This window comes from Squalius cephalus, assembly GCF_949319135.1.
Source record: "Squalius cephalus genome assembly, chromosome: 3".
Classification (NCBI taxonomy): Eukaryota; Metazoa; Chordata; class Actinopteri; order Cypriniformes; family Leuciscidae; genus Squalius; species Squalius cephalus.
The window spans coordinates 51,141,462-51,161,559 of NC_137124.1; the positions used below are offsets into that span (position 1 = coordinate 51,141,462).

Below are 20,098 nucleotides of genomic sequence, written 5' to 3' on the forward strand. Positions count from 1 at the left end.
ACACGTGCATGTTAGAACTAGAACCGACACCTATTTTTCACGGACACGCATGCGTGTTGGAAGCGTTTCCAGGCAAAAAGATGTTTATATGTAATTTTGACACGAATACATATTAATAAATGACATTTTGATGTTTGAAAATCTCTAGGTTTTGACATAAATGCAGATATAAATGTAATAAAAAAAAAAAAAAGATCGATTTTCAAATATTGCACCTGTCAATACAGAATGAAATATTCTGTAGCCTATTTAGCCGTCAATACTGCCGACATTGTCTTTGCTACTATATATTTATGTTTAACATGAAGTATAGGCCTTCCACAATTCTCTCCCCATATGTCGAATATACTGTGCCTTGCGAAAGTATTCGGCCCCCTTGAACTTTTCGACCTTTTGCCACATTTCAGGCTTCAAACATAAAGAACTGTAATTTTTTGTGAAGAATCAACAACAAGTGGGACACAATCATGAAGTGGAACGAAATTTATTGGATATTTCAAACTTTTTTAACAAATAAAAAACTGAAAAATTGGGCGTGCAAAATTATTCAGCCCCCTTAAGTTAATACTTTGTAGCGCCATCTTTTGCTGCGATTACAGCTGTAAGTCGCTTGGGGTATGTCTCTATCAGTTTTGCACATCGAGAGACTGAAATTTTTGCCCATTCCTCCTTGCAAAACAGCTCGAGCTCAGTGAGGTTGGATGGAGAGCGTTTGTGAACAGCAGTTTTCAGTTCTTTCCACAGATTCTCGATTGGATTCAGGTCTGGACTTTGACTTGGCCATTCTAAAACCTGGATATGTTTATTTGTGAACCATTCCATTGTAGATTTTGCTTTATGTTTTGGATCATTGTCTTGTTGGAAGACAAATCTCAGTCCCAGTCTCAGGTCTTTTGCAGGCTCCATCAGGTTTTCTTCCAGAATGGTCCTGTATTTGGCTCCATCCATCTTCCCATCAATTTTAACCATCTTCCCTGTCCCTGCTGAAGAAAAGCAGGCCCAAACCATGATGCTGCCACCACCATGTTTGACAGTGGGGATGGTGTGTTCAGGGTGATGAGCTGTGTTGCTTTTACGCCAAACATAACGTTTTGCATTGTTGCCAAAAAGTTCGATTTTGGTTTCATCTGACCAGAGCACCTTCTTCCACATGTTTGGTGTGTCTCCCAGGTGGCTTGTGGCAAACTTTAAACGACACTTTTTATGGATATCTTTAAGAAATGGCTTTCTTCTTGCCACTCTTCCATAAAGGCCAGATTTGTGCAGTATACAACTGATTGTTGTCCTATGGACAGAGTCTCCCACCTCAGCTGTAGATCTCTGCAGTTCATCCAGAGTGATCATGGGCCTCTTGGCTGCATCTCTGATCAGTCTTCTCCTTGTATGAGCTGAAAGTTTAGAGGGACGGCCGGGTCTTGGTAGATTTGAAGTGGTCTGATACTCCTTCCATTTCAATATTATCGCTTGCACAGTTCTCCTTGGGATGTTTAAAGCTTGGGAAATCTTTCTGTATCCAAATCCGGCTTTAAAGTTCTCCACAACAGTATCTCGGACCTGCCTGGTGTGTTCCTTGTTCTTCATGATGCTCTCTGTGCTTTAAACAGACCTCTGAGACTATCACAGAGCAGGTGCATTTATACGGAGACTTGATTACACACAGGTGGATTCTATTTATCATCATTAGTCATTTAGGTCAACATTGGATCATTCAGAGATCCTCACTGAACTTCTGGAGAGAGTTTGCTGCACTAAAAGTAAAGGGGCTAAATAATTTTGCACGCCCAATTTTTCAGTTTTTTATTTGTTAAACAAGTTTGAAATATACAATAAATTTCGTCCCACTTGTTGTTGATTCTTCACAAAAAATTACAGTTTTATATCTTTATGTTTGAAGCCTGAAATGTGGCAAAAGGTCGAAAAGTTCAAGGGGGCCGAATACTTTCGCAAGGCACTGTATCACCAATGAAGCTTATCATTATGTCACCAAGCAGCAGCAGCGCCGCGTTAGACACGTTTCTGGTGTGCAAAGACATAGAAAACGCCACGCAGCCACCACGCAGCTGACACGCAACAGAAATACCATGCTCACGCCACGCAGCCAGTGTGTCGCTGGCCTAAATGTTCTGGAAAACTGTTTTTAGATAAAAACTGAAAGAGTTGTCGGAAGCTTAGTGATGGTGACGTAAGTATCATAAACATTTGTTGATCATAGAGCTTGTTTTTTTGTGATAATCCAAAAGCCTATGGAAAAATCCTATTGGGTTTTTGTTGAGGGAACCAGTGTGAAAAAAGCTTTAGTTATTGTATTAGTGGTGCAGGTGGTGCAGGTATGACGTTTATTTGTAGGCCAACTGGCAGTTAGCAGTTAGCATGTTTACGGTGTCAGCATGGATGCTACTACCTCTAACATGGGTGCAGCTTTGCTAACTGACCCACCAGATATAGACTCGTGTACCAAAAGCAGATCTCACAGTCCAGCCGATGACTGTCACAGCAGCGCAAATATTACAGCGGAGTTAACAGCGACATGTACACATTATTCAACAGACAGTGCGAATTTTCCCGTTGAGTTAACCGATGCAAGTGTGAAGTGGGCAATACTTAACCTTGGACCATGTAAACCAGAGGGAACCTATACCTGAAACAAAAATAGCAGATGCTTTTCGAAAGATTATTATTTGAAGCATTCTAAAATGTGCACGGTTCCTCGAAAAGGGTTGTGTTACTCGCCAAATATTATAATATTACGTAATATATATTACGCCTATTGTGAGCCATGCTGACTTTTTGGAGACAGGAGATGTCCGTCCCATCATCCGTCATGGACTGTGGTAATTAATGACTGGTAGGGCCTTTCAGGCAAAATAAAGAAACACAAATCTTCACATTCTCATATAGCAGCTTGCATATGATACTGTATGTGGAAAAAACGACCATTACAATTGATGTACAACTTGACAACGAATACAAGGGTCAGGTTAATTTTTGGACTCATGTGCTAACGAGAACCACTGACGTCACTCTGACATTAGCCTCATGTAATCTGGCATTCATAATGAAAATTTGAATGACCCAAACAATGGGAACTTTTTTGGTGGCTACTGCAGTTGAATTTTCCTATTGGATGTTTGCGGTACTGCGTGACATAAGCGGTACTACGTGACGTAAGCAGGTTCCAGCTCACCACGCCCCCTGGTATGAGCTCACCACGCCCTTGGTATGAGCTCACCACACCCTTGGCGGTATAAAAACCATCTTGTTTCGTCAAAACCACTGTAGCGAGTCAGGAGAAGTTGGAATTGCGAGTATTGAAAACGATCAGGATAGAGTAGAAATGGGCTTCTCCACACAGCTTGCGCTGAAAAGCGGCGCAGTGCCAAACGCTGCTCCTCCTGCATGGACTCCACCACCGCAGCGGTGTCTTGATGTAAATTATCATATATATATATTAATCACAATTTATGGTAAGGCTAAAGTTAATCCTCTGGGATCAACAAACGCGTTGGCGCATTTTGCTGAATTTTTTCACATAGCAGCAAAATATGAATATGCCTACAGAGCTACTAGCTATTGACATCAACTCGATAAAACTCATCAGATGCATGTACTTTACGTCGTCTTGTGACCCTGTGAGGAAGTATTTATTTTCACTCAGACACTGGCCCCATTCTCCCTTGCGCGGCTGCTTCGCTAGCATCGTCGGATGCCGATCGCGATGCGGGAGTTAAGACCGCAGTTTGAGCCAGCGGCTCAAATTGATATGGCTCTGGCCCTGTGTCCACAAACAATTCACCCTCCTCCACTTCAGGTGAAGGTGTCCTCGACTTCAAATGACAGCTCTGTTGCAAAGCTACTTGCGTCACGTCACTCTCCATTTTAGAGTCTGACAGCAGCTGTCAATTAATCCGTCACTGTGGGTCTCAGGTGCACGCCCCCCTGCTCAGCCCCGCCCTCAGTTCGTCCCCTCTATCTCCGCTGGGGTCTGCCCACTTTTCCAGCATTTTTCAAATATTGCCAGTGGGTGGAGTCAGGCTCTGACCAGAGGTTTAGTTAAATCATAATGGACACTACTCAGGACATCAGCAAAGTTGATCAACTCAGTCAAGTTTTCAGATACGTTACCGTTCGAAAAGATGAAAATGATAATCCACTCGGATTGAGAGTAACGTCACTGAGAGTTTTCTCGGATTCCAGAATATCACCGATCAACAGCAGGGTCTCCAACAAAAAATCCTTGATCTCATCCAAAGTAAGGGTCTGTCACTTAAAAAATGCAGAGGCCAAGTATATGATGGGGCGAGTATCATAAGTGGAATTTCTTCTGGGGTGCAGAGACAGATCCTAGAGATTTTACAACACTTTTCTGATTCTTGATTTCTGTGCATTTTCTGCAAATCTTTTGTGGTGGAGATCTTACCTGCAAGGAAAGATGATGGCGGTATTTGTTTGGAAAAAAAGGTTTTAGGGATTTTACTAAAATAAAGTAAGTCACTCCACCTGCTCTTATTGCCTCAGATTGTGAAGCACAGCGCAGCACACAACAACCTCTGGCACAAAGGCATGGCTCACCTCTGCTGGTCAGCTGATTCATCAGAATAAAGCCGCAGAATGGGAACCGCTGTGTTGAGATGGCAGTAGGATTTGGGGTTCAGTGCCTGTAAATAAATGCTTGTAGTTTGAATACAGCTTTGTTTCATGTGTTGTTGACTTGTATATGCATTTGTTTATTGTAATGGTTACTTTTTTTTGGTCTTTTACTAATTTATTCATGTTTCTTATTGTTGTCAGTATATAAAATATCATTATTTAATTAATGTATGCATTAATTCATTAACTGAAAATTGAGATGTTTCACTGCATTTATCTAGTATTCATGCATAGCTATGTCATATGACAAAAAAAAAAAATACATTTAGCTTGTTTTATTAAATTATATCATTTTCAGTATAAAAAAAGTAATATAATTAAGTATTGGTCAGCATTTATTATTATTGTTTTGTTCATTCTGAGGTAATATTAATTTTTAAGGAGTGATACTTACATTTTTCGAGTATAAAATCAACAGTTTTCTCCAAAGGCGAGATCTTCAAGCAGCTGCCTGTCTCCTTTGTGCAGACATTACAAACGCTGTGGAAAACCATTCTAGGTAGGGCTGTCGAGTTACTGATGTTATGAGGTGTTAGTGTGCCTGTCGCTTGTATAATGTTTTATTGCAGAACTTAGTTACATAGAAGATCAGGGAAAGATACCATAGTTGTATCTTTAACAATGAACAATCATAATGACAAAAACAGAAAACATAAAGATCATGGGTTTGTGTACATCATAATATGATATTTTATACACAGGAAAAAAATTATAAATATCTTTAAATATCTTTAAATTGTTCTTCATAATACATAAAAAAAATGATTTGTTTTTGTTATTTATATGCCTGAGGGATGAAACAAGAAAAAGAGGAAAACTTAAAGGAGATTTTTTTTTATATATAAAATAAAGAAATTAACAACATATTCAAGAGATTATGATTTTGGGGTTTCTTAATAAATAATTATATCGTACTAAGGATAAAACTGTGGGTCACATCAGGGTTTAAAATATAACAACTTAAATCAACCCTAAATGTATTCACAAAATAAATGGGCAGCTGTTTCTTCAACAATTCCACAATATGAGCAAGTTTCATCAATATCAAGATATTTACAGGTAGATTAAACGTTTCGTTTGTATCTTTTAAGTTTATGCGCTTGTTATAACGAGTCGTAGGTCAAATGATTAACGTCAACATGGCAGATGTCGGATCGCATTCATACTTAACGAGATCTGGCTATATAGTACCTACTCTTTTTGCGCTCGTTAAGTAAGTACTTACTGAAATTAAGTACCTACTCATTGAGTATGCAGTTTCAAACACAGCCATAGAGTTCAATGACCCAACTCTGAGAATAATTTGCAATATGGAAACATTATTACTTTATTAGCAAATGTAAAATCAGTCAATGTAATTTCTAATATTCCAATAGGCTACAGTACCAGATAATTCCAGAATTGTTGCAAACATAGTTATTTTCTGCCATGTGAATGATGTGGAGAAATAAAACAGATTTTTTGAAACCCTCTGTTCCTACGAAAGTGTCAAATTTTGATTTCAGGTCAGTCATCAATCCAGGATGCATCATCTCGTCTGAACATTCCTGAAATCTTCAAGCATAGGCACACACCTTTCATAAGTCCAAACATGCCCTGCAATTGCACCATTACAAAGAACAAACAACCTTCCCCCAAGGTTACATTTGATCAGGACCCACCTAAAACATTAGCTTCATTCAGGTGGAACAATAACATGAGGATATAATAATCATTTTATACAGTCATTCAGAGCAGATCAAACTTATATAGACTTCAAACAGTTGCAATGCATGAAACTAGTGATTACCTCCAGGGCAGAGAGAGGACAAGAGAACTTTAAAGGGGTAAACTTTCTTTAAAGGGGACCTATGTAAAATTCACTTTTATAAGGTGTTTGAACACAGATGTGTGTCCACAGTGTGTGTTCTCATAATCTATTTGAGCAGTCCAGTATAAATACCTTTTTTTTTATAAAGTAAAGCAAAGCAAAATGTTTTTAAAAACCTATTCATAAATCTCACTGTATTATGTTTGTTTGGAGTGAGTAATGGACAGCCTGTTGATGCCTTGTTTTAAAAGTTTTATTAGCTGTCAACAGTGTTCACATAGAGATCCGAGAAGGTTAAAGGTGTAAAAATTCTGGTTTGAAATTTCAAGAGAACCTATCATGTCTATAGCTGGCTTCTCTGAATGTCATCAAGGCAAGAGTAGTACAGCTCTGAATAAGGCCAGTCATGATCATCGGCGGTCACTCGAAGTGAGTATGACTGTCCTCCCCATTGGGTCGTCTACTTGTGGGTCTTCAGATGGCTGTAGAGGCCAATCCGTGATCCACATACTTCGGTGCAGTGTGGGCAGGAGAAAGTGGTGATTGTTGTTGGTGGTTGAGCCTTTTTGTCTTTCTCCTTGTGAAGCTGTCGAGTTCTGTTTCATGGCATGCTGCACCTTCCTGCACGGATTTCTTCCAGGAGCTCCTGTCCAGTGCAATGCGTTCCCAGTTGCTTGATGTGATATGGAATTTCTTCAGAATGGCCTTGATATTGTCCTTGTAACGTTTCTTTTGCCCACCAGTTGCTCGAGTACCTTTCTTCAGCTGGGAGTACAGGATCTTTTTGGGGAGATGTGTATTGGGCATGCAGATGACATGGCCTGTCCATCGAAGTTGGTACTGCATTATTGTAGTGGTGATGCTGGTCATGTTGGCTTCCTCCAAGACGCTGATGTTGGTGTGTCTGTCCTCCCAGCTGATCCTCAGAATCTTTCGTAAGGATCTTTGATGGTATTGTTCCAGGGCTCTCAGGTGCCTACTGTAGGTGGTCCATGACTCGGCTCCATACAGCAGGGTGGGGAGGACAATGGATTTGTAGACCTAGAATTTGGTTTGGGCTGTTAGGTCTCGGACTTCAAAGACTCTTTTCCTAAGTCTGGCGTAGGCTCCACTGGCACAACTCAGGTGATGGTTAACTTCAGAGTAGTGTTGTCAAAAATATAGATATTTCGATAAATATCGATACTGAAATATCTGAACGGTACCAATACTAATTTCCCAAAGTATCGATACACCAATACTAGCTGAGCTGTCACTTTCACTTCTCTCCAAAGGTGCGTTGACAAACACAACACGTGCACTCGTCTCATTCGCTCAGGTTAAATAGCAAAAGTTAAGTGAATGGAAAGATGGCGAGTGCGGCGCCCCCGCGCCCGGCTTTGGTTGATAAAGAACACAGCAAGAGTGCTATCTGGAAATATTTTCTTGACAGACAGCTGTCCTGTCTGTCAAGTAAACATCAAATCAGCCTTTTATTAACTTTATTTACTTTCTGTTAACATTGTGGTAGTTACGGTTCGTGAAGTCGTTAAGCTCCTGGTAACCCGCGAGAGCACCACAAGTTTATCCTCCATCATCGCACTCTCCCGGCGTTCAAGCAAGTAACTAGCTTTCATCACTAAAACGGAAGGCCTGCCTCTCCATTCAGTCGATTGGACAGTGGAAAAAAACGCGATGACGTCCAGCGTTTTTTCCGCTCGGAGTTGCTTTTTTTTCAACTTCAAAAACGCGAGGTGCAGCAGGCGCTAAAACGTGAGGCGCAGCAGGCGCATAAACAGTGCGCAGAACGCTCGCTGCCATAGGAAACCAATTGAAAATAGGCGCCTCTCACTGCAAAAAACGTGTCAGGTGTGATCGGCCCCTTAGGTGTGATCGGGGCCTAATATAGCAAAGCACCTGAAAGACTGACACCCGGATCGATATAAATAATTTTGAGAGGTTGGTAACTCTTCCTCCAATTTGATACTGTTAAGTGCTTTGACACAATCTGTATTGTTAAAAGCACTATATAAATAAAGGTGACTTGACTTCATGTCGATCCAGTGAGCATTGTTTTTGCGTGTGATGCACGCACATTTGCGTTTCAATCTGTTCATCAAATAATGTTAATGTATTAACCAGCTTTTATGCTTTTGAACAAGTGCACTACCTCAGGACATGTTTGTTCATGTAAAATATACCTCACTGTCATGTCTTGTTATATTTAGCTTTAAATAAAAAAAAATACCCCCTTAATATTGTGGCAGTTTTTTTCTCCATAATATCGAAAATGGTATCGAATATCGACATTTTTCAAGGTATCGTATCGAAGTTAGAAATTCTAGTATCGTGACAACACTACTTCAGAGTCTATGTTAGCTTTTGCGGAAAGAAGGCTGCCAAGGTAGGAGAAGTGGCCCATGTTTTCAAAAGTGGTGTTGTCCACTTTTATGGTGGGCTGGGTAGCTGGCTGGTTGGGTTGAAATTGATATAGGACCTGGGTCTTCTTGATGTTTAATTTTAGGCCCAAGGCTTTGTATGCCTAGGGAAAGGCATTCAGAATGCCCTGGAGGTCTTCTTCGGAGTGTGCTGCGATGACGTTATCATCCACGTACTGAAGCTCTGTGATGGTAGTGTAGTTGACTTTGCTCTTGGCCCTTGAACCTGTTAAGGTTGAAAAGTCTGCCATCGGTTCTATACATTGGAATCCCCTGTGGCAGCTCTTCGCCAATGAGGTGGAGTATGGCTGCAATGAAGATTGCAAACAGGGTGGGTGCGATGCTGTTTGACCCCTGTTTCCACTGTGAAAGGCTCAGACTTGGAGCCACCATTGCTGAGCACTGTGATCGACATGCCATCATGTAGAAGCCTTAATATTCTGATAGACTTGTCATGACAGCCGTACCTTGATAGTATGCTCCACAAGGCCTGGCGGTCCACCATGTCAAAAGCCTTTGTCAGGTCTATAAAGGCCATGTACAAAGGCTGCCTTTGTTTACGGCACTTTTCCTGTAGTTGCCATGCTGTGAATATCATGTCTGCTGTACCTCTGGATGAGCGAAATCCACACTGTGATTCTGGGAGTACTCCCTCAGACAGTGGTAGCAGTCGGTTTGAAAGGACATGAGCAAGGACTTTGCCTATTGTCGACAGGAGCAATATGCCCCTGTAATTTTCACATTCAGCCTTGTCCCCCTTTTTGAATATGGTCACTATTAGGGCGTCCCTGAGCTCTGAGGGAAGTACTTATTTTTCCCAGACTTTGAGGAGTAGGGCATGAATGTGGTATAGGAGCTCTGATACACTTTCCTTTAAGATCTCAGCTGGGATCCCATCTGGACCGGCAGCCTTGTTGTTCTTTAGGCTCCTGATGGCGTCTTGCACCTCTGTTATAGTTGGAGGTTCCCCCATGTCTTCTCTGATGGGACTTTGGGGAATGTGTTTGATAATGTCTATTTCCTTTGTGCTGTCACTGTTGAGGAGTTCTTGGAAGTGCTCCTTCCATCGGGCATTAATGGACTCGTTGTCCTTCAGCAGCTCCAGACCATCCTTTGTACACAGGAGGTTTAGGCCGCGGTAACTTGGACCATAGACGGCCTTGGTAGCACTGAAAAAGCCTCTGGTATCACCCAAGTCTGCCAGTCTCTGGATCTCCAGAGCCTTCCCTCTCCACCAAGAGTTATTTAACTCCCTCACCCGTCTCTGGACATCCGCCTTGGCCCTGGACTGAGCCAACCTTTTGCCTTGCAGGTTACATCGTTTTGCCAGGCACAAAAGGCTTTCCTTTTCTTTGAGATGAGTTGTTCTATCTCTGTGTCATTTTCATCAAACCAGTCCTGGTGTTTTCTGGACTTGTACCTAATAATGGTTTTGCAGGTAGCAAGGATGGTAGACTTAAGCAGACTCCAGTGTCCTTTGATGTCATCATGGTATTCTTGTCGGAGGCTTTCCCCAAGAGAGGCCTGAAGTCGCTGCTGGATGGCAGTTTGATGCAGGCTATCAAGGTTCAGTCTTGGTCAGATCTGTTTCTTTTGAGCTCTCCTCTTCCTGGCTCGTACAATGACATAGTCAGTGAGATGCCACTGTTTGGAGTGGGGGTGTCTCCAAGATGCTTTCAATTTGTTTTTCTGGAGAAAGAGAGCGTTAGTGATTATGAGGTCATACTGAGCACACTTGCTGAGAAGCATAACTCCATTAGTTAGTCCATTAGTCCATTAGCTTGGTGGAGAGGGAAGGCTCTGGAGATCCAGAGACTGGCAGACTTGGGTGATACCAGAGTTGTTGGCAAGCACCAGATGGCCATGAGATGCTCAATAATTCCCACAGGAAGTTCATAGAGGTGGCTGATAAGCTGGTTCCTAATGGCAATTCCAACACCATCAGCAGCTTTTCCTTTCCAGAAGAAAGTGTAGCCACCCTTCTCCTCTTTCAGTTGTCCTTCGTCTGCTAGTCGGGTTTCAGAGAGGGCGGCTTGATACAATCCGGTATCTGTTCAGTTCTCTAGTGATGATTGCAGTTCTCCTCACCGGTCTATCACTGGTTGCACTATCCATCAGTGTGCGCACATTCCAGGTTCCAAAGTTCATAGTTTTGTGTTTCTGACCGCAAATGGTGATCCCTCTGGACGTGGTAATCCAGTTGGGAGGTTTGAGGAAGGCTATTTTTAGGGCACCTTTTTAAGCCCCTTCCCCATGTGGGGTGAGCAGAGTGGATCCTAAAGAGGGCTGCTCAGTCATCGGAGGGCTCTTTCTGCCTCGTTCCAAGAGCCTAGCGACTGAGTCTAGCACTCACCACCTAATGTGCCAGTTTATGACTAGGGGCTTCCAGATCTCACAATCCTGCCCCTGTCGCCAGTTTCTGGTCGCCATAGGACTTAAACCGGGGTGTTAGGGTGGTTTCCCAAAGAGGACGCCTGTGTGTGATTTTGTTTAGCGTGGGGAGACTGGTGCACAGACAGCCACCACACGGTCCTTGACAGATCTGGGTCAGAATCCAGTGGCATGGAGTCCAAGACAACTGGGGGCCCTTTTCTGCTGCAGCCTTCATCCGTCTTCCCAGCCGTTGTGATGCTGTCATCATCATCCTTCGCCTGTTCCACCATTGAGGTCTTGGTTGGTTGGATTGCTCTTTGTCAGGGACCCCTCCTTGACTTTACCACCATGGGTGGCCCTACCAGGAGCATAGCTCCAGACGGCATTGCTCTTGGAATCACAGGACCACACAAGCCTCTCCACCACGACAAGTTGGCACTCCGGAGAAGTAGCTCTGTATAATAAGATAATAGTTTTAGTTGAGATTGTTCCTGTTCATGCAACTCATTTGGTTTTGTCCGCTGTCCACAAATTAAAAAAAAAAATCTATTACACTTTTATATACTGTATGTCAATATACAAATATGATGTTCACAAAAGAACATATTTTGAAGAATGTTTCAGCTTTTGTACATACAAAGTCAACAGGGTCAAGGACTTTCAAGCTCCAAAAAGGGTGTAAAGTTTGCATGACATCAATTGTGACTCTGGCATATCCCATGTCTTCTGAAGCCACAAGGTCATTTTACAAAGACTTTATTGACTCTCAAACTCTCAAAACTTTACACTTATTTAATGACTTCAAGAAAGCAGTTAACAATACAAATGAAACAAACATACCATTGTGCATAACAGTCTATGTCTGTTTCATTTTAATTGTTCTAAACAGATTATATTGAAAAAATGTTTGTATTTTTAACAGAAAAAGTAAAAATACTAAACCTTTTAATTGGTTAACCCTTAAATGCATGAATGTTTCACCAATCATTATTACATATTCGGGTCTTTAGCGACCTGTTGCGATAATATAAAACTCTCCTGATGTTCGAATAACAATTACAGAAGGATAAAATAAAGCATATTTTGGAGCTTGGATGGGTTCCGTTTGATATGTTTTATACCATCATCACTGTCTTTGTCAGAGCTCATTTCCCAGTACATTCAGCATCTGGCTCATATTTACAATCTCAAACATATTCTCAAACTAGTTTCATCCAGGCTATCAAGGTTCTTTCTCGGTCAGATCTGTTTCTTTTAAGCTCTCCTCTTCCTCTTGAGTTTGATTGACATTGTGGAGCGGATGAGGCGATGATCTGTCCAGTAGTCATCGGCATTGACCATGGCCCTTGAGATGTTCACATCACGGCAGTCCCTGGCTCGTACAATGACATAGTCAATGAGATGTCACTGTTTGGAGCGGGGGTGTCTCCAAGATGCTTTCAATTTGTTTTTCTGGCGAAAGAGAGTGTTAGTGATGGTGAGGTCATACTGAGCACACTTGCTGAGAAGCATAACTCCATTAGAGTTGATGTTCCCGATGCCTTCCTTTCCTATAGTGCCCTTCCAGATGTGTTGATCCTGGCCAACCCTGGCATTGAAGTCTCCTAGGAGAATAATCTTATCTTCCCTGGGAATTCTCGACAAAGTCTTATCATTTTCAACATCTTCAAAATTAATATTTTGATCGCTGACTGCTTCTTCACCAGATCCACCATCAAGTGACAGTGATATTAATATTTGATTGCATTCAGTACTTGCTCTGCGGTAAATCGCTGAGCCATTTCAAGTTTTGCTGATGATACTTCCTGTTCTTTTGTTTTCTGGCTGCAGTAACTAGTGAAACGTTACTTCATCAATGTGTATCAGACATCTACACCTTGATGAATGAATTGTTCATTATATAGTTATTATAAATACCCGAGGTATGTATTTAAGGGTTAAATGTAATTTACCTTACTAGTGAAAAACTGTAAATGGTTTAAAAGATTACTAAAAAAAAATAATCAAATTTATGTATGTTTTGCAAGTAAAAACTATTTATAACTGTAAAATTTACAGTGAAAAATAGTAAAAATAAATAAATAAATAAACATTTCCAGAAGTCCCTATGACAAATCACATTTATTTTATTTAAATAGTTTTGCTTATTTTTATTGCTAATTTTTATAGTTAAGGTTTATAGCATAATGTATGTGTCATATGTGTGTAATGCTGATTGTGTTTTGAGAAAATGTGCAACATGCACATTGTGGGCCATCTACAATATTGGCTTATGATGAACTATGATTCATCATGTGGCTTTCAGTTAGGCCAAGCGGTCTGTACATTTTAAGGTAAAAAACAAACAAAAAACAATTACAAGTGTTGTAAAACAGTTGTAAAATATACAGTCACAAATATGCTCTATTGTAATACCGGAAACATTGTCAGTATTTTTTTATGGTGAATTTCTGGCAACATCCATTTCTGCTTGTTTTTTTTTTTTTTGTTTTTTTTTGTTTTTTTTTACTGTAAATTTAACTAGCTACAACTTGTTCCAGAATGTCCAGAGAACATTCAAAAGTACTGTAACAATCCCATTATGTTTGCAAAAGGATGAAATTAAATGTTTCCTAAACGTTCGCATTTACTGTAAGACAAAACCCCCTTTATAAAAAAATAAAAAAATAAATAAAAATAAACAAAACCTGGACGTTTTGAACGTTCAGACAAAATTCAGAAATAACATTTTTATAACTTAAAGGGAACTTTAGCGAAACGTTCTTGAAAATATTTTTGTTAGCTGTGGAGAAAAGTAATGTATTACCCCTCTGTCATTCTTAATCGGTGTGTGTGACAGACCTCTGACAGGAGAGGGCGAGATTTCATTAAAAACAGTCAACAGGTGAGACACCCTACCAAAATCGATGCCTTCTAGTGGGACGCCGCCTTAATGCAGTGCTCGTCGATCTCGCCCTCTAGTGCGCGACTAATGGACCGCCTTTACAGGCATTCAGCTCCAGAATCAAGGAGAGATTGCTTCACACACGCGCGGCACACACACCCATTCAGATCTTCGCTCTTCGCTCCTTGTAAATCTCCAACCTTGTGGAATCGAATAGGAAGACACTTGTGGCACAAGAGCGATGAGGATCAGTGCGCATAGGACGCTGTTTGTGTTCATCAGACCGTAAAAATATTTTAATATATGATTATTTACTAAACGGATCTCCAAACTTTCAAAAAGCCGACCGATGTGGACAGATGTGCTGATCCAGTTCTGAAGCAGCCGATCATCAAGGTGAGTGGGCACTGTTAGTTTGATTGGATGTCGGTGCGCGCGCGCAGCGCACTGCGTTGTTTGGGGGGTTTGAACTCATTTCTGTTATTACGCATTATGCAAAACAAGGCATATAAGCACAGAGTCTGACAGAGGCGCGTTTACATCAGAGAGAGAGAGAAGCTTATTTCACGCCTTGCAGTTATTGTTAGTTACGATACTGACAGTTCTGTTGGTCTATTTTGCATTTTCCGTAAGCTCTTCTTAACACCCTGTGGGTGCAGTGCTGCGAAATTGTTTAAGAAAGCTTCTCTAAGCTGTTTTGATCTTAAAGGAATGTTTTACAGTAAAATTTTAATTCTGTCGTCGTTTACTCACTCTGATGTTGTTTCAAACCTCTCTGCATTTCTTTCTATAATGGAACATCTTCTTTCATGCTATGAAAGTCAGTGGGGTACAAACATCATTTTATTTCTGTGGAAGAAAGAAATGCATACGTTTGGAATGATATGAGGGTGAGTCAAATATATATATATATATATATATATATATATATATATATATATATATATATATATATATATATATATATATATATATATTATATATATATATGATTTTAATTTTGGGGGGAACTGGAACTAACTGTTTAAGTATACAATGTTTTCTCTGTCAGTGATGATGAAGACTGAGACAATAAACGCTTCCAAAAAAGCTTATAGATTTAAAAATGTATTTGACTTCTCATGACATTACCATCAAATGAGGCATCGCTAACCTTTTCCACGAGTACTGAGACTACAGGCAGACTGGTCAGATGGTTTCCCAGCCCTTTTGCACTGTAATGGATGTTTTTGGGGTAGATTTGAAAGGCCATGGCAGGACATTGGTCACTCACTGTTATAATGGCATGATCAATTACTGCTGGATCACTAGGGAAGACATTATTTAGACCTGTCTAGTACTGAATAATCCAACATAGGCTCATTGGAAAACTGCACCTCTACCTACATTTATACATGTACCAAAAAGGTACATACAATTCATACAAAAAACAAAAACAGAAACACTAGTGGCAGTAAACAACAACAACTTTTATTCTTTTTCATACAAAGTATGATTACTGGGGCAGGTTATTAACTTATTTTCATGTGGTTCCTTGCACAATACTATGTTATTATGACCTCAGAATGCTTTTAACATAGTGCATGATTTGTAAACTAAAGGCCCGATATACTCGCGGTAAAGTTCTTTTTCATTCTTCACTCAGGGGTAAAAAGAAATTTGAAATACATGACCAGCAGTATACTGTTATATCCCATTGACGGCCATGGTGCCATACAATGGAAGTCAGTGAGGCCCATCAACTGTTTGGTTACCCATATTCTTCAAAATATCTTCTTTTGTATTTAGCAGAAGAACGAAATTCATACAGGTTTGGACCAACTTGAGGGTAAATGATGACAGAATTTTAATTTTGGGGAATTTTCAACTATCCCTTTAACCTTCTAGCACTACTCACCGGAAATTTTTAATTGCGAAATGTGCAAGAAGCAACATATTATCATTTTGCAGAAATTTAGCCACAGGCACGTTTTTCCAATGAGCGTGGGTTGAAATAATCATGGGGAACTAACTAAATCAGTCTCACTGGTAGTGTGAAGAGTTATTACCTCTAAATAGAGCAGAGAAATAACATACTGACCTGGGGAAAATCAATCCCACAGCCCAGAGAGCGAGAAGCAAAGAAAAAGAGATAGTTGAAAAGGATAATGTTCACTAATAAAGACTTAAAAGGAATAGTTGTGGTATTTATTCAGACCTATAAGTGGAAAAACTAGGGCCTGAATTAAGAAAGAAAGCTGCAATATGTCATATAAATGGACACCTGCTATTGTGAAATATGCACATATTTGTCTCTGTCAGACTATAGAGACAGACACAGAAAACAACAGCATATTGGAGATGAAAGCTGGATTAAGCTCAAGATTTTAAAAAAAGAATGCTGCAGAGCTTTTTTTAGACAAAAGATATGCAGAGAGGAGGTTTGCAAGAAATGACTCACGAGAAGAATGATGAAATTGGTGAAATGTTTTACAGGAGAAAAGTTGTCTCAATTTTCAGTCTATCAGTGTCACTTTATGTATTGGTTCAAAAGCAGTGCGGGTCAATTGCTATACTAGTTCAATTAAGGCATGATTGTAGTGGGCGTTTAATTCGCAAACTGTTTTGTGATGAAACCTCATCCTCTTCTGTCAAGGGTCTTTCACATTCACAGATTTTCACAATACACACACATACTGCGCTTTGTTATTCTTCTATAGATTTGAATTAAAGTATTTTAAAAGAATATACTTAATTGCAAATTGAATGTAATGTTTCCAGACACATAATTGTGAGTTATTTGCATTTAAATGAAAATGTAATATATTAAATGCAGTGAGCTAAACTTGAGTGTTTTTTAAACTTTAGTACATCTTTATATGTAGTTTCATAATTCTATTTTCTTTGAAATTTAGGTCAAGTGTACCGTTGCATGTACATAATAATCTAAATTAATTTATGCCAAACTAAAATGTACTTTAATGTCATTTCTATTGAAACTTGAACCTCACCAATTGCCTCCTATTTGCAAATGAAAAGTAGTAGTTGGATTTCTAGTTTTTGTTAACCTCATTAGTAAAACATGACTGCTTTGAGTTGTTCATAAAATTTTGTGTTCTGTTCTTGAGCGTTTATGGGGATCACCTTTTGCCAAACTATACTCAGGAAGTGTTGAGGTCTACACGAAGATGCAGTCATGCAAACTCTCACACACGTTTGCATCCATGCAACATGCACACAGACATACATTAGCAAATAACAAATGACTATAACTGTATAGTCATATTAGTCATATTACATGACGGTATTAGCAAATAACTGATGCAATACCAGTCTGCATGTTGCTACAGAAAGTTTACAACAATTTTAACAGTGTGTGCTATTCATGAAATACTCACAGACACACTGAAATGCAAATATTTCTCTCTGCATGTCTGATCTTGACCATTTAGGGCTGTATACAGCCTGGCTCTGGTAGTAAGCCTGGGCCTATGACATGACTTATTAAAAACACAGGAAACACAGCATGACCCCTTCTACTGTCAAGTCGGATAAACAGGAAGTCCATGTGTTTGTGTACTGTGAATGTTTTAGGGTTGTCTGTACCTAATTTCTACCGGGACAAGAATGAGAGAGAGATGTGCATGAGCATGTGTATGTTGGGTTTCCATGTTTTATGGGGACTTTCAATAGACATAATGATTATTATACTGTACAAACTGTATATTCTTTCCCATAACCCTAAACACAAGGGTCACAGAAAACGTTCTGCATTTTTACATAAAAAAAACAAACAAACAAACAAACAAAAAACAACCCAATTTAGTATGATTTATAAGCTGTTTCAAAAAGATCAAGGTAAACATATCTGGATAGTACGATCTTCGCGGGGACATTTGGTGCCCATAACGTAAGGTTTACCAGGACCACACACACACACATAAAGAGAGTTTCTCATTGTGTGTGAGAGAGAGAGAGAGAGAGAGAGAGTTCTGTTATTTTGCATAACTGATTTGATAGTGCTGCATTGTGTTGCTGCTGAAAGATAGACAGAAAATAGAGAGAAAAACAAGTCTTCCTGTCTGCTTATTCAGTTAACCAGAATTTTACAGTAACCACAGTGCAGCAGCAAGCACGTTTGACTCTCTCTCTCTCTCTCTCTCTCTCTCTCTCTCTCTCTCTCTCTCTCTCTCTCTCTCTCTCTCTCTCTCTCTCTCTCTCTCTCTCTCTCTCAGTTTTAGGTTTAATGTGGTTTATTGGCATGACTTCACTAAAAACTGCACATTTGTACTGTCTTGACTTTTGTAGCACAGCTGTGTGCAATGAGAAACTGTGAAACATGTCAATAAAGTAAAAAAAAAAAAAAACACCCCAAAAGGAACCTTTTAGGGTTTCCCATCATGTGATCATTTTATGGATTTAGTAAATAATTTTGTTTAATTTATTTTTAATTGGAATAAAATTGATCAGCTCGTAAACATACTTATGAAATATGCCGAAATAACCATTAAACACAAAAGTTTTATGCCATCATTTAAGAGATTTCTCCTTATGAGCCAGAGATACAAGCGCGCAGCCATCTTTCGAATATTTTCTATGAACTTGCTTTGTATATTTCTCTGGCATCGCTGTCGAAGAGTAAATAGCTGTTGAAGTGGAATTAAGGAAAGTTATCATGAATATTGTAACATTTTAAGCGGATGTCATAACGTCAGTATATCCGTAAGATCTTACCTTCATGCTGTGGAAATACAAACTGGAAGACAGAATACAACGAGCGCAGATAAGGTTTTGGCATAATTGGTTCTTTAAAATTTTACTTAAAAATTGAACGAAAATTGTACTGCCAAAACATTTGCAGCATAAGTGTGCAATAAAAAAATTCTGCAGTGTAAAATGAAGTAAAATAGCAATACTGTGAAAAAACAAGTAATTTATTCTCTGTGAAATACATACATAAACAGTAACTTCCGCCTTTTGTTAAGCTGTCAAACTGTTCCATTTTCAGGGCAACAGGAAGCATCTGCACTGAGATAGAACGACCAACAGAGAACATTCCCTCTATCTTTCCTACACACACAGACAAAGCAGCCTGGTCTTATTGTATCAATACGTAACATTTGTAGGTGCAAAACGTACATTTTTGTTTGAATAGATGCTGAAATGTAGAATATGGACGTACTGACAACGTAAACATTATTTTACGTATTTACAGCTAAAGAAATACAAAATCTTTATGAATGTTTTAATTCATTAAGATATTTGTCCATAAACTTTTACCACTTTTATAGGTAAATTGTAGATTTCTTAACCCTACCCCCAAACTTTTTTGTACGTCTAAAGTTGTTCATACGTAAATAACTCGCGTTTTAGTGCTGTCAATATTGTACATTTCATTGTGTATGAAAACGTAATTAAATGTACGTGTGGTAGAACCACACTCCAAAAGAGTCGATTCCTCGACACTTAATGGCCCTATAGTGTCGGAGTCGACTCTGGCACAGGAATCGACTCTCGTTGTCGACTATGGTGCTGTGTTTGAAATCACTCAATCATTTATAATAATATATATTTGGGTCCCACTTTATATTAAGTGGCGTTAAGTACTATGTACTTACATCAAAAAATAAGTACAATGTACTTATTGTGTTCATGTTGTATTGTAAAACACTTTTGCTGCTATTGAGGTGTGATACGGGTAAGGTTAGGGACAGGTGTGGTGGATTGGGTAGGTTTAAGGTGTAAGGGAAGGGTCAACTGTGTAATTACAAATGTAATTACATAAATTAATTACAGCTGTAATTACATGCAGGAATTTTTAAAATGTAAGTACAATGTAAAAACATGTAGTTACACAATAAGTACATTGTATCAAATTATTAATTTCAATGTAAGTACATGTAAGTACATAGTACTTAAAGCCACTTAATGGCTCGTGGCTTTTCCCAAGTATTGGGAACAACTAGGAAACAATGGTTATACTCATCA

General features: G+C 39.4%; 1 protein-coding gene across 1 annotated transcript in view; it reads left to right on the forward strand.

The window, feature by feature from the left end:
- The first annotated feature begins 14,107 nt into the window (after positions 1-14,107).
- The window catches only part of LOC307155068 (RAS guanyl-releasing protein 2), a 44,124-nt gene continuing 38,133 nt past the window's right edge, over positions 14,108-20,098 (forward strand). The window contains exon 1 of the mRNA XM_079865411.1: positions 14,108-14,527. The gene's annotated coding sequence lies outside the window, so the exon portion shown is untranslated. The remainder of the gene's footprint in view (positions 14,528-20,098) is intronic.